The sequence below is a fragment of the Mesoplodon mirus genome, assembly GCF_964341445.2.
Source record: "Mesoplodon mirus genome assembly, contig: HAP1_SCAFFOLD_1512, whole genome shotgun sequence".
Classification (NCBI taxonomy): domain Eukaryota; kingdom Metazoa; phylum Chordata; class Mammalia; order Artiodactyla; family Ziphiidae; genus Mesoplodon; species Mesoplodon mirus.
Genome location: NW_028294657.1, coordinates 25,542 through 41,221, shown reverse-complemented (window position 1 = coordinate 41,221; position 15,680 = coordinate 25,542). Strand labels below are relative to the sequence as shown.

At 44.2% G+C, this 15,680-nt stretch overlaps 1 long non-coding RNA gene and 1 pseudogene across 2 annotated transcripts; one reads left to right on the top strand and one right to left on the bottom strand.

Annotated features, from left to right (window-relative positions):
- Positions 1 to 440: 440 nt before the first annotated feature.
- Positions 441 to 6,780, bottom strand: LOC309798058 (serine/threonine-protein phosphatase 1 regulatory subunit 10-like; annotated as a pseudogene). The gene has a single exon. The product of its transcript is annotated as a serine/threonine-protein phosphatase 1 regulatory subunit 10-like (transcript).
- Positions 6,781 to 7,036: 256 nt separating this feature from the next.
- LOC309798060 lies at positions 7,037 to 14,603 on the top strand. Its single transcript, XR_014292932.1, has 3 exons — positions 7,037 to 7,093; positions 9,451 to 9,589; positions 14,506 to 14,603. It is a non-coding gene; the product is annotated as an uncharacterized lncRNA (long non-coding RNA).
- The last annotated feature ends 1,077 nt before the right edge of the window (positions 14,604 to 15,680 follow it).

Genomic DNA, 15,680 nt, shown 5'->3' with positions numbered 1-15,680 from the left:
CATATTTCTTCTTTGGAGAAATGTCTGTTCACATCCTTTGCCCAGTTTTGAATTGGTTTGTTTTCCCTGCTGTTTTTGAGTTGTATTTTTCTTGATTCATCATTTGCTTGATAGCTGTAAACCTTTGACTACTTTCCAGAGTTCTAACTTGGTTCTAATGGTTTCTGCTTCTTCTTCAATGTTTCTGTGGGGACAGGAGCTTGGAGCTGCCTATTCTTTCATTTTGCTGACATCACCCTCAGGTTCAATTTTTAAATTTTAGATCTTGGATATATCTGGAATTTATCTTGGTAATGGTGATTCCATATGACTGTTGAATTTATTTAAAAGTCCATCTTTTCCTGATTTTTTAAGATCTAATAGTATGGACTCCTCATGGGTTTTTGTTGTATTCAATGAGCTATAATCCATTAGTATCATTATTTACTTTGATGTTCCATTTCCCAGACTTGTCCAGTGGGAACCCCTTCAGGTGGCTTCAGTGTCCTTTTGATATGTCTTCATCATTCACTGAACACCATCTTACTTTCTGGTGCAAGATATTTCGGGCTCATTTGTTCTTTCTCTGTCCAACCCTGGAATCAGTCTTTTCTCTAAGGAGCCATAATTCCTTTTCTTGGAAAATTTTAGTTAGAAGCCAAGATGTAGGCTTTTGGTATGCTTATTGCTTCTAGTCTGTCATTGCTTCCAGGACCTCTCAAAGGGCAGATGGGGGCTTCCCTGGTGGCGCAGTGGTTGAGAGTCCACGTGCCGATGCAGGGGACACGGGTTCACACCCAGGTCCGGGAAGATCCCACATGCCGTGGAGCGGCTGGGCCCATGAGCCATGGCCGCTGAGCCTGCGCGTCCGGAGCCTGTGCTCCGCAACGGAAGAGGCCACAACAGTGAGAGGCCCATGTACCCCCCCCAAAAAAAAAAAAAGGGCAGATGGCTTGGGCTCTTTTAAACATCGATTTGTTTCCTTATTTCTTGTATTATTTTTGTTGTAAGGGCAAAAGAGTATTGCAGAAAGTTTGGGAAAGAGAGAAAATAATCCACAATTTTTTACACCGCCCCCCCGAACAATAACTATTTTCACTCTGGCTTCTCTCCATTTTTTAAAAAATTGATTAATTAATTTATTTTTGGCTGCGTTGGGTCTTTGTTGCTGTGCGTGGGCTTTTTCTAGTTGCAGCGAGTGAGGACTACTCTTAGTTGTGGTGCGTGGGCTTCTCATTGAGGTGGCTCCTCTTGTTTTTTTTAAATACTTCTCTTTCCACTGTTTCTTATTAATGTACAAAATATACAAAACCAAAAGAAAAAAGAAAATACTCATCCTCAAATCCATTGTGGCTCTAACCCAAGACCCTGCACAAAACCCAACCAATCCACTGTTTTCATAGAAAACAACCGATGCTGAGACAGGTGAAGGAGAGGGCTGGGAGAGCGCAGGTCATCTTATCGAATCCACCCAGGAAGGCACCTGGTGGGGATTCAGAGGTGGCTGACAGGTCAAGGGAGCTGGAGGCCTCACACCCACAAGGTTCCAGATGGGGGCCAGGAGCGCGCTAACTCCCAGAGGCAGTGCATGTAGTGTGACTGGCATGCCCAGCACACCGGGCTTCAGTTGAAAAGCTGGTCTCACTGAAGTGTTTTAATTTCCAGAATGAGCTGCAGGCAAGGGTGGACCACCACCAGTGGCCTCACCTATGCCAGCTAAAACTTTTCACCGGATGCCGATGTGAATTTGCCATCATTGAACCTAGCATACCCATGATGCAAACCTGGGTGTTCACGGAAGATTGCAACGTCTTACTTGAGAAAGGACTCAATGTAAAGCCTGTGTCAGGGGAGGAGTGGGGATGATGTATTCCAGAACTCAAATCCAGCCTGATTGAGTCCTGTCAGTGCAGTGGGATACACAATACCCCTTTTACCATCTCCCCACCCCATGAGGAAGCATGAATTTGGCGGGGATGATTTCATAAGTGCAGCTGATCCCGTGTCAGAGTTCTGTGTGCATGTGGAGGACCCACAAGAGGAGAGTAGAGGTGTTCTCCAGGATAACCAGCTTCATTTAGGTTCTCAGGCATAAAGGGTAATACCGGAGAGGCGCTTGGCATAAAGGGCAAATCTCCTCAAAAAGTGAAGCCAACCGGGTCTCCTCTTCAGCAGTCCAGGGTACAGAATGTGTCCAGTCTCTCTCCTCCCCATACTGGAGGAAAATATGTACATCAATGCACACCAGTGATCAGAAAACCTCCAGGAACCCAGGCAGGTGGGCACTGAGGGGGCCGGCTCCTCATCAGCTGGGGAAAGGGGAAAATGGGCCTCACAGAAGCCATAAAAGGGTGGAAGGAGCAAGGCTGCAGTTCACAGGAGTGTGGGCAGGGCGGGCAGGTGGTCCCTAGGGCAGGGGGGGCCCATGGACACCCGGGTGGTAGAAGGCACAGTTGTTCTCATAGCGGCAGTTACCCTCTTCATGAAATGTCGACAAACAGGGCGATTTGACATGTCTCCTCCATGGCTGTGGCCTCCATCATGCCCTCGGTGGCCCCCTCCGCCATGCCCAGCGCCATCATGGCCACGGTGCTCATGAGGGGGTGGCCCTCGGTGGTCGTGGCCTCGGTGACCAGGGCCATCATGAGGCCAGTGGCCATGGGGCCCCCCATGTCCAGGGCCTTCATGGGGCCAATGTCCACCACCAGCACCCATTCCTCCACCAGGGCCTTCATGAGGACGATGGCCACTGCCACCACCCATGCCACCGCCACCAGGGCCTTCGTGGGGGCGATGCCCACCGCCCATGCCACTGCCAGGGCCTTCATGGGGACGATGTCCGCTGCCACTGCTCATGCCGCCACCAGGGCCTTCATGGGGACGATGCCCGCCACCTCCGACCATGCCCCCACCAGGGCCCCCTCGTCCATTTGGAGGTCCTCCTCCAGAGCGACCTCCTCTGGCCCCTCGGAATGGAGGAGGAGGTGGTCCACTCCCGCCTCGGCCACCACGGCCTCTATGGTATGGCACCGGACCTCGTCCCCCACGCATTGGGCCACCCCACATGGGGTCACCTGGGCCATCCCAGAAGGGATCACCCCCCCAGGGAGGGGGTGGGGGACCCAGGAGATGTGGACCCACTGGCCCACCAGGACCCCCAGGGCCCCCATGGGGACCTGGCATAGGTCCGCCAGGCCCAGGGGGGAAGTGCTGCATGCCCTTGGGGCCCCCAGGGCCTCCCGGTGGGAAACCATTGGCTATGGGACCAGGGCCTAAGAGTCCATGAGGCACCGGCATCTCCTTGATCTTGTCTGAATAGTCTGGTTGCTTCAGCAGTTCCTCTGAGGGATGACTGTTAGGGCTACCCATGATGAAGGTGAGGATCTCCTGCACATTGATGCCTCCTCCTCCAGGACCCTGGGGGCTCTTCCCGGCACCCATGCTTCTCATAAGATTGGCCAGAACAGGAGGCAACTTGGAACCGCCCGCCCCATCGGGTGAGCCGCCGGTTCCCCCAGGCTCCAGGGTCTCAACATATGGGGTCTCATCCATGGAACATTCCTCATCTAGGGGGATGAGTTTGGGGAGGATAGGCTCATAGGGCTCAGGATCAGGCTCGTGAGGACTTTCCTTGCTCAGGAAGAGCTCCTGAAGGATCCCCTTCTCCCGCTCAGCCTGGATGTACCGCTCCTGGCTGTTGCTTCCAGGGGTGACAAGAGGCGAGGGCAGCACCAGGGGCCGGGGGCACACCCAGGGCACCTTCTCCTCCATGTTGTCGTGGCTCAGACGCCGGGCCGTCTCAAACTCGCGTCGGTCTGACAGTATCTCTCGCTTAGCTGCCTCGCCAAAGTCCTTGATCTTATTCACATTCACTCGTTCAGTTGCATCCAGTTCAAAATAGAAATGCTCGCCCAGTTTGCCCTCCTCAGGCCAGGTCACAGCTTTCCTCTTCCTGCCTTTCCGGGTCAGCTGGCTAGGATATCCGGGACTCTCCACTGGCTTTGCATCCAGAGCTCCTGGCTCCAAAGAGGCAGTATCCATGAGCTCTGGGACTTCAACAGGGGGAACTGGGGTCCCTGGACGTTCTGTGTCCATAGCCTCAGAAGGAGGTGCTGGCTCTGGGGAAGAAGGTTTGGCTGTGCTCGGTTCTGTGCTCGTTTTCCCTTCAAATGGGCTTGGCTTGGCAGCTGAGGCTGACAGCACCTCCTTCTTCTTCTTAATTTTGATGCCTGGAACAGGGGCTGAACTGAGCGCATACAGAAAGCCCAGGCCCTCCACAGGCTGTGGCGGGATGATCTTCACTTTGATCTCTTTGGTGGCATTGGGTGTTGTGTTGAGTGGCTTGTATTTCTTCTCTGCACGGGGCACAGCAACTCCTGCGGCAGCTGTGGAACTCTGACGCTTGAGGGGGATGGGTTTAAGGTTGTACTTGTCAGAAACCACCACTGCACTGGCATTCTTCTTCACAGGCCCCAAAGACGGGGTCTCCAGCTCTAGTCCGGTAGAGCGGAACTTGGCGTGACTGGGCGCCGTGGTTCGGAGGGACTTGGGCTTCTCCCTCTTCTTCTCCGGGGCCTCCTCGGCCCGAGTCTCAGCCTTCACCTCAGTCAACGGTCGCTCACGAGGGGTGGTTCGACTCTTTCCCTCTTCTTTCCGTTTCTTCTTAGCTTTCTCAGCAGGCCGGGTACTGCTCTGGGAGCGGATCACTGCCATCCAGTCGCTGACAAGGACTGAGGCCAGTTTCCGGAGCTCTTCATTCTCACTTGACTTGCTCAGCTGCTTCACCAGTTTGGCTGTGTTGTTCTGCTTGAGATGGTCAACAGTGAGTGGTAGGTGCTGCAGGGTCAGGAGAATTTGCTGCAGGAGGGGAATGTTGTTGGTTGTCTTTGAATATGTCAGCCAATTGTTAAGAAGCTTGTAACCACCACCATCAATAAACTTGACCAATATTTCTGGTGAACGGGTCTGCAGGAGAATGTTCAAGTAAGTGCATCGGCTCACCATCTTTCGTGCTGCCTTCATCAGACTGAAGATCTTCGAAATCCCATCCACACTCTTGACTTCCCCATCTCGGTTAAGGAAGCTATCCAGGCCCTTGAGAAGCTCTTTGGGGTCTATGGGACCCGAACCCATGATCGAGGTTTTTACCCACCTCGGGCTCACGGGGGGAGGGGGTTAAAATTTTGGAGAAAAAAAATAAAACAACCAACGAGGACCCAAAACTCAATTATTTGGGGGGCCTCATTGGATCAAAAAGTCTCCTTAAAAAAAATAAAGGCCAACTCAGTATTCATTTCCCCCCCCCACCCAACTCCATGTAGGGGGGGGGGTCTTAGAAAAAAAGTTCTGAGTGGATTAAAAAAAGGAAACGCTGGATGAGTGAATTTGGGTGGGTTTGGGAAGGGAGGGTGGTTGATTATTCTTAAAGTTATGTGGTGACGGTCCTTCGGCCACAGATTTCAAGTCCCAGGCAGCGTGGGCTGGTGGGGGTGGGCAAGAGAGGTGGGAAGGGCCGGAAGACACAAGTGGTTGCGCTGGTGGCTGCTGTTTTCCCTTCCCCCCTCTCTCGGGATGCTTTCAAGGGCTTAGATGTTGCTGCGGCTTGTTTCTTTTCTCCTCGTGGCCGGCCCGTCTTTCTCCGAGAAAATTCAAACCCTTCGCTCAGCCTCTTCCCCCGGGCACCCTCTTCCGCCTCCTTCCTGGCCTCCGAACGCGTGCGCTTGACCTAGCGGCCTAGCACCTCCCTTTCCTCTGCTTCCACCACTTCCGCCGTCGAGATCATTTCTCACCAACGGTTGGTAGAATCGGACCGGTGCCTGCGCAGTGAGAGAGGATCGCGGTCAAACTCGACTTCAAAACTGCTTCAAGTACAAACTGTAAGAGTGGGATCTAAGAGTCGTAGTGGCTGGTTCAGCAAACACGCAATTGTGTGGCCGAATTCGATTGTGACGGAGTTGAAACTGGCCCCTCCCTACGGCTCCCCTTTCAGGCTTCCGTCCTGACGCAGATGCGCTGCCGCCTTGTGCACTGCGGGGTCGTCCTTGGCCGAGGTGGCTCCTCTTGTTGTGAAGGAGCTCTATTTTATTCCCGTCTTGCCCCTAGGTTCTTCTGACCATTTTTTGGTCTTTTTTTCTTTCTGTTTTATTTTTAGATTCCATATATGTGTGTTAGCATACGGTATTTGTATTTCTCTTTCTGACTGACTTCACTCTGCAGACCTACTAGAGAATGGACTTGAGGATATGGGGAGGGGGAAGGGTAAGCTGGGACAAAGTGAGAGAGTGGCATGGACATATATACACTACCAAATGTAAAATAGATAGCTAGTGGGAAGCAGCCGCATAGCAGAGGGAGATCAGCTCTGTGCTTTGTGACCACCTAGAGAGGTGGGGTAGGGAGGGTGGGAGGGAGGGAGATGCAAGAGGGAAGAGATATGGGGACATATGTATATGTGTAACTGATTCACTTTGTTATAAAGCAGAAACTAACACACCATTGTAAAGCAATTATACTCTAATAAAGATGTTTAAAAAAAGAATATTGACAATAAAAATCATCTACATTGGAAAAAAAAGAATGAGTTTATATTGATTTGATATTTTGTTACTATTGGAGATTGAGTGAAATGTTTACATTCACTTTTGTTTGTTATTAGACCAAAGCATACATTATTTTTCATCATAAATTTTTTTTTTTTTTTTTTTTTTGGCCGTGAGCACTTGCAGGATCTTCGTTTCCCAACCAGTGGTTGAACGTGGGCCCTTGGTAGTAAAAGCACAGAGTCCTAACCACTAGACTGCCAGGGAATTCCCCTCATCATGACTTTTATGAAATCTTTCTTTTGTCAGATTATCCAAATCCAAAATTTACTTTTTATTGCTTTACTTTAAGTGAAAGTGACAGCTTTGAGTTAGGTCAATTGTTCTTGAGACCCCTTTAGTGCTACTTTAGGAGTACATAATAACTTAATGGTAAAGAATCTTAATGCATATGTTGGAATGAATTTATTTAAAATACTGTATTAAGAACTTTACCTTATTTTTCTTTTTACTTTTACAGTAAGGCAAAAGAGAATGAAAGAAGTAGATAATCTTGAAAGTATAAAGGAAGAATGGTGAGTTAATTTATGCATTTTCTTTGTTATTAATGCCTTTGTTACTGTCTTTCTCTCTTTTTACGTTTCACTGACTTAGTTAAGTTTTCATGATGATTATCTGTTAAATACCAAATAGTAATGTACTTTAAAGTTTTTTTTTCCATAGCTGCATTCAGTGGATTTTAGTCAAGTTTTAAATCTTTTTGTGATTAATTTTTTTAAGTGTTAAATTTCTCTCTGCCCACATATTATTTCTGTTATTTAAGAGGGAAGTTAAAGTAACTATTTATTACTTCATTAGCCTCTTGTGTTATACCATCTTGAAGTCATAGTGGAAATATAATGGCTTTGGAATCAGGTAAACCTAGGTTTGAATCCCATCTCTGTCTTAACACTACTGCTCTGGCATTTGAGCAACTTAGGTAGATTCTTTGAGCTTCAATATCTCATCTAAAAAGGAGGAGGTGTACATAGTTACCTGAAAGGTTTTTGTAAGAATTAGATAACCAATTTAAAGCACCGAGCATCGTATTAGCATATAGCAGGCACCCAATAAATGGTAGATGCAAAGTCTGTCGTTCTTATTAATACAAAATTCTTTATTCTCACTTCTCTGAAGTGGAATATTTATTTTTGTATTATGTTCTGTGTTTTAAATACTTGAAAAGGTAAATATCTTTCATTCATAGTCCATTTAAGGAGACAGGTGTTTACAAGTACTTTGTGAACACTTTCTATACCGAACAAATACTATTTATTATTTTTTCACTAGAGTACTTACTGTTTTATATAAATATCTGATACTAAGTATATAATTGTGAGGTTATGTCAGGAGCCCCTAAGACTGCCTCCAGATGTGATGATTTGCTTAGAGGATTCACAGGATTCAGCCTATAGTCATACTAATGACTAAGCTTTATTGCAATGAAAAGATACTTTGCAAGGGGGTGAAGTCCAGGGGAAACCAGGCATAAGCTTCTAAGAGTCCTTGCCCAGTGCAGCCACCAGGACACACACTTAATTCCTCCAGTAGTAAGTTATATAGCACGTGTGAGATGTTGTCTACCAGGGAAGTTCATTGGAAATGAGCCTAGGGTTTATACTGGGGACTAGGCACATTTTAAAATTCCATACTCATGAGAAAAGTAAAAAGGATAGCAACAGTTAGGCCTGCTACGTTAACTCTTTTCTACACAGAAATAAGTTGAATGGCTTGCTTATTTATTTATTTATTTACTTACTTACTTACTTACTTGCTTGCTTATTTATTTTTGCCACACCTTGTGGCTTGCAGAACTTCCCCAACCAGGGATCCAACCCGTGCCCCCTGCAGTGGAAGCACGGAGTCTTAACCACTGGACCACCACAGAAGCCCCAGTTGAATGACTAATTTGTTTTTTTAATTTTCATTTATTAATTTTTGGCTGTGTTGCGTCTTCATTGCTGCGCGTGGGCTTTCTCTAGTTGCGGTGAGCAGGGGCTACTCATTGTGTGTGCGGTGCGCAGGCTTCTCATTGTGGTGGCTTCTCTTGTTGCGGAGCACGGGCTCTACATGTGTGGGCTTCAGTAGTTGTGGCTCACAGGCTCTAGAGTGCAGGCTCAGTAGTTGTGGCGCCCGGGCTTAGTTGCTCCACAGCATATGGGGTCTTCGCAGACCAGGGCTCGAACCCGTGTCTTCTGCATTGGCAGGCAGATTCTTAACCACTGCTCCACCAGGGAAGCCCTGAATGACTGAGTTTAAAGAGTAAAATTAACTTAGGACTTCTAACAGTTTTGTGGAGACGTAATTCGCATACCATATAACTCATCCATTTAACTATGATTATGACTGTTCCTCACACCTTACCACCTTTAGTTTCAAGAGTGCTTTGTGTTACCAAAAAGTACATAGTAACCCCCTTTAAAGCCATTTTGAGAGCTTTACAAAGAACACGGTTTTTAACTCTGGACCAGTGGTTTTCACCCTGGTGCAGTTTTGCCCATCCCACCCCCAGAGGCCATCTGGCATTGTCTAAAGATGTGTTTTATTATTATAACACTGGGGGGTTGGGGGTTGTCCATGCTACTGGCGTCTAGTGGTTAACGGCCACAGATGCTGCTAAACTTCCCACAGTGTACAGGACAGCCTGCCCAACAAAGAATTAACCTTTCCCAAATATCAATGGACTGAAGTTGAGAAAACCCTGCTCTGGACCACAAGTGTTAACGACTTCCCGAGGCCACATATCTCCTGTGTTAATTCAGAAGAGAGTCTCAACTGCAGGCGTGGAGGTAGCATGTCAGTTCTAGATCCTTTAACGAAAACAATTTGTGTAAATTTTTAAGAGAATTAATGGTTAATAGTGCTTATTTTTCTTTTTTGTGTGTGTGTATAGGGTTTGTGAAACAGGATCTGACCACCAACCTCTTAGTGATAATCAACAAACAAATAGTGAATATTTTGTTGACAGCCTTTTTGAGGAAGCTCAGAAGGTTGGTGCCAAATGTTTGTCTCCCACTGAACAAAAGAAACAGGTAAGTGTCCATAAATTTTTTCTTTCCCAGTGCTTCTCAACATATGGCCCTTTAGAGGTCAAAACTGTTTTCATAATAATAGTAAGATACTATTTACTGTTTTCACTGTGTTGAGTTTGCACCGATACTGCAAAAGCAGTGGTCGGCAAAACTGGCACCTTAGGAGGAATTGAGGTAGTGACACTACTCTGTACCAGTAACTACTGTATTCTTTCCTTGAACTTGCAGGGGGGAAAAACACTCGTTTCAATTAAAAATTTCCTTGATGAAGCAGTAAAATTGACACATTTCATTAATCCCCAGCTCTTTAATACACATCTTACAATATTCTATGTGATAAAATATGAAGTGTATGTAAAACATTTCTACAATATACAGAAGTATCTTAAGGAAAAGTACCATTGCTTGAGATACAAGCTGAACACTCTGCTTTTTCATGGTGTACTGTTTTTACATGAAAGTGATTTACAGACAACTAGTTATTCAGTCTTGGATATTCTGCAGACATTTTCTCAAAATGTATGAAGTAAATCTGACACTTCAAGGGAAACAACTTACAGTATTTATTGCAAATGATAAGATACGATTTTATCAACTTTTTTAAGTGAAAGTAAGAATTTTGATAACCTGCCATCATGCACTTGACAGCTTCCCAAAACTTAAAAGATATTTCTGATAGGATTATTGTCATATTAATAAATATACCTTTAAGTTTAAGATTCCATGTTCAGATTCTCAACTATTTTTTTAATAAATTTATTTTTTATTTATTTATTTTTGGCTGCGTTGGGTCTTCATTTTTGCACGTGGGCTTTCTCTAGTTGCGGCGAGCGGGGGCTTCTCTTCGTTGCAGTGTGCATGCTTCTCACTGCGATGGCTTCTCTTGTTGAGGAGCACAGGCTCTAGGCGCGCAGGCTTCAGTAGTTGTGGCACGTGGGCTCAGTAGCTGTGGCTTGCAGGCTCTAGAGCGTAGGCTCCGTAGTTGTGGCACACGGGCTTAGTTGCTCCACGGCATGTGGGATCTTCCCAGAGCAGGGATTGAACCTGTGTCGCCTACATTGGCAGGCGGATTCTTAGCCACTGTGCCACCAGGGAGGTCCCTCGACTTTTTTTTTTTTTTTTTTAATTGAAGTACAGTTGATTTAAAATGTTGTGTTAAGAAATTCCCTGGCCGTCCAGTGGTTAGGACTCTGAGCTTTCCCTGCTGAGGGCACAGGTTCAGTCCCTCGCTGGGGAGCTAAGATTCCACAAGCCACGCGGCATGGCCAAAAAAAGAAAAAAGTTGTGTTAGTTTCAGATGTACAGCAAAGTGATTCAGTTTTTTTATATATATATAATATATATAATATATATAATGTATATAAAAATATATGATATATATAATATACATAAAATATATGTGTTATATATATTTTTCAAATTCTTTTTCATTATAGGTTATTACAAGATAGTGAATATAGGTTCCCCGTGCTATGCAGGAGTCCCTTGTTGTTTATCTATTTTATATGTAGTAGTGTTTATCTGTTAATCCCAAACTCCTAATTTATCCCTCACCCCACCTTTCCCCTTCAGTAGCCATAAGTTTGTTTTCTATATCTATGAGTCTGTTTCTGTTTTGTAAATATATTCACTTGTATCATTTTTTTAGATTCTACATAAGGGTTATCATGTGATATTTTCAACTAACTTTTTTTTTTGCGGTACGCAGCCCTCTCACTGTTGTGGCCTCTCCCGTTGCGGAGCACAGGCTCCGGACGCACAGGCCCAGCAGCCATGGCTCACGGGCCTAGCCGCTCCGCGGCATGTGGGATCTTCCCAGACTGGGGCACGAACCTGTGTCCCCTGCATCAGCAGGCGGACTCTCAACCACTGCACCACCAGGGAAGCCCTCAACTAACTTTTGAGATACTACCACTTACTACATTTTGAGGTAGTATCTTGGAAAAGCTATTAAAATGCTTTTTGCAACTACATATCTGTTTGAGGCTTGATTTTTGTTTTTTTTAATGTACTTCAATCAAAATGCCATATCACAGCAGACTGAAGGCAGCAGCAATTATGAGAATCTCGCTGGCTTTTCGAAGTCAGACATGAAAGAGATCCCTTTACTCTAATTTGCCTTAAAATTTTTTCTAAATATATTTTTTATTTATTTTATTTGGTTGCACTGTGTCTTAGTTGCGGCAGGCGGGCTCCTTAGCTGTGGCATGCAAACTCTTAGTTGCGACACGCATGTGAGGTCTAGTTCCCTGACCAGGGATCGAATCCGGACCCCCTGCATTGAGAGCTCGAAGAGAGTTCTTTAGTTCTTCAGACTGAAGTCTGAAGGGCTTAGGTTGAAAAATAGCAGCCCAGTTCCTCCATGGCCATGATATCTAATTCCCAGAGGTAATCACTACCCAGAGGTAGTCTTAACTATTTCTTCTTGTATAAAGACTGTATTTCTAAGAATATACTAAAAATGATAGTTCTTGATTTTTTAGTTTTTTCAAATTATGTATTGACTTTTTTAAAATAGAAAATGAGAATTTAGCTCTTATTCTTCCTTCCCCTCATCCCCAAACCACCTCCTCTCATTTGACTAACATAATTATATCATAATTTGGGATTAAATCAATTATCATTGTTTATATCTTTATGACTTTGTAAATACTGTCCAGCATCACTGAGTCATGTAGTGTGTGATGACATTTCTTTTCCTGACTGCCTTTAAAATTTTCACTAGAATTAGTAGTTTTTTCCCTTCCAGTTTGCCTTTATTTTCTTTGTGGCTGTCATTAATTTATCCCTGAACTCTGATAGAAGGCCGTATCTATACCTTGGTATAGATTCTTTTTCATTCATTCAATACAGAAACTTGTATTTTACTCTTCTAGGACATTTTCTCATGTTGCTTCTCGATATTTTGCTCCCCTCTGTTTCCTGTCTCTCTAGAATATTTTTACTTAGATAACGGATCTCTGGGACTGAGTCTCATTATTTCTCCTGTTTTCCACCTCTTTGTTGTTTTGTTCTATTTTAATTGTAATATTTCTTCAACCTTATATTCAATCCTTTTGTTTAATTTCCATTTTAAGTTTCTAAGAGCTCTTTTGCTCCCTGAATATTCCCTCCTACTCCCTTTCAAACATCCTCTCTTATATAAGTGTATTAATTATCGTTTTTGCGTTTTTGTTTTTAAGTTTCTTCTGTTTTCCTCAGTGTCTTTTTTTTTTTTGGCCCATGCAGCTTGTGGGATAGTTCCTTGACCAGGGATTGAACCCCGGGCCCTCAGCAGTGAAAGTACCGGTCCTAACCACTGGACTGCTAGGGAATTCCCCTCCTCAGTATCTTTATGTACTCTTTTCCTATTTGTTTTGTTCTCATTCTTTTCTTTTTTTTTAATTAATTTTTATTGGAGTATAGTTGATTTACAATGTTGTATTAGTTTCTGCTGTACAGCGAAGTGAGTCAGTTACACATATACATATATCCACTCTTTTTTAGATTCTTTTCCTGTATAGGTTATTACAGAGTATTGAGTAGAATTCCCTGTGCTATACTGCAGGTCCTTATTAGTTGTCTGTTTTATATATGTGTTAATTCCAATCTCCCAATTTATCCCTCCCTGCCACTTTCCCCCTTGGTAACCATAAGTTTGTTTCCTACATCTGTGACTCTATTTCTTTTGTGTAAGTAAGTTCATTTGTACAATTTTTTTAGTTCTCTTTCTTTTCTGTGAGTACCATGAGAGCAGAGTCTTGGCAGTTTGGTTATAGGTAAAAAAAAAAAGAGGTAATATAATATAGTGGTTAAGAGTATGGATTCCAACCCCAGCTCCACCCTTACTGACCATGTGGTATTGGGCAATTTAATTAATCTTTTGTGTTTCTAATTTCCCATCTATAAAAAGGATAATAATACCCACCTTGTGTGGATTTTAGGAGGATTAAATAAATACATGTAGGGAAAGTACTTTAAACAGTGTTTGGTACATGTAAGTGTACACACAAGTGCTCTCCCAGATAAGTACATAGACAGACAGACAGATAGATAGGCAGGCAGGCTAATAATATATGCTATCATTATTGTGATTGTTTTCCCTAACATCTTAGTGGAGTGTCTGTTACATATTAGGCACTCAATAAACATATGCTGAATGAATAAATGCTAGAGACAAGGGAAGGCCTCTAATAGTCTATTTTCTTAAATGGTTTTTTATAAGTCCTTCTGTGTTCAGCCTGAAGCATCCCTGCATCCTACTGTATTTCTGAACCTTTCTGTATTTCTACAGTGACTTCTTTGATTCAATGAGTGAATAAATAATGTTCTTAGGAGATGATCAACAAGATGTTGAGAGATGAAATATTGATAACAGTAACACTGATAGTTTATATTTGAAGGAATAGCCATTAATTACTCATAGTTTTTTTTCCCCCTTTATTCTTCTTAATATTCAAGTCATTTCAGAGTCATTCTCTAAACTGTTGAGAAGTCTGTTCTGGCCAGAAAGCTTTAGTGTCCTCTTAGACAGGGCACAGAATATTTTTGCAAATGACCTCTCTTAAAGAAGCTTATTAATGAATTATTTGAAAATATTATTCATTATGAACCATATTTTATGTATACATTATAATTTTTGATATTTTACATTTGAAGCTTGCTGTTAAGAATGGTATATTTAAAAAATTTGTAGCTGTGTGCGGTGGTGGATGTTAAGTACACTTCTGTAATCATCTTGCAATAGATATATATATCAAACGATTATGTTGTATACCTAAGACTAATACAAGGTTATATGTCAGTTATATCTCTATTTTAAAGAAAAGATTGATACAGAAAATATACACTGATAGAAGAAAGTTTCAAGGGGCTTTTAGTTTATTAGTACACTTCATTTATTAACATGATGCATCTTGTTTCTTACTGCTTTGCAGGCAGATGTAAGTATAAAATTATGGAAAAATGGATTCACAGTCAATGATGATTTCAGAGGTTATTCTGATGGTGCAAGTCAGCAGTTTCTGAACTCCGTCAAAAAAGGGTAAGCAGTCTTTGTAAATAGAGGGATATTTATTTATTTATTTTAAATTAATTTATTTTTGGCTGTGTTGGGTCATCACTGCTGCCCGCGGGCTTTCTCTAGTTGAGGAGAGTGGGGGCTACTCGTTGTTGCGGTGCGTGGGCTTCTCACTGCGGTAGCTTCTCTTGTTGCGGAGCATGGGCTCAAGGCGCGTGGCCTTCAGTAGTTGTGGCACGCGGGCTCAGTAGTTGTGGCTCGAGGCCTCCAGAGCGCAGGCTGAGTAGTCGTGGCGCAAGGGCTTAGTTGCTCCACGGCATGTGGGATCTTCCCGGACCAGGGCTCGAACCCGTGTCCCCTGCATTGGCAGGCGGATTCTTAACCGCCTTAACTGTGGCTGATGGGCCACAGCCAGTTTCAGTGACATCAGGCACCCTCCCCTTCCCTCCTCGGGACAGGGCTTTCCCAGGAGGTGGGATGAGAAGGCTGGCCACAGGCAAATTTTACAGACTCAATAGAAGATAAACCCTTTAATTTGTTTCTGAAAAAATAAATCTCAGTGGATCTTTCTTCCCCAAAGACATGGCCTCTAGAAAACGGTGGTTCCTGTGCTTTTATAAGATAAACTTTCAGGGGACTTCCCTGGCCGCCCAGTGGTTAAGACTCCGCACTTCCACTGCAGGGGGCACGGGTTCCATCCCCGGTCGGGGAACTAAGATCCCGCATGTGGTGAGGCACAGCCAGAAAAACAAAAAGATAAACTTTCAGAAAAATATTTCCACAAAAGTAACTTTTGTTCATAAAAATGCTGGATCTTCGGTGGCTCAATATCAGTCAGTGTCCGCTTCTAGAAACAGTGTCATCCACTTAGCTGTACAAAGGGAAAGAAACACCTCATGCCCTGCTCAGTGTATCCCCACCACTGGCCCCATTCGCTCCCTCTGGGGTCTTCTGGCCTCGCTGCATCTGTCTCTCTCCTAATTGGACAGCCCAGCATGTCCGTCTGTCCCCACTCTGCCCACTCACGTGCTGTCAGCCTCTCTCAGACATCCAGTGGAACATCAGGGGAAACGAGTTCTGTGTGTCTGTCCT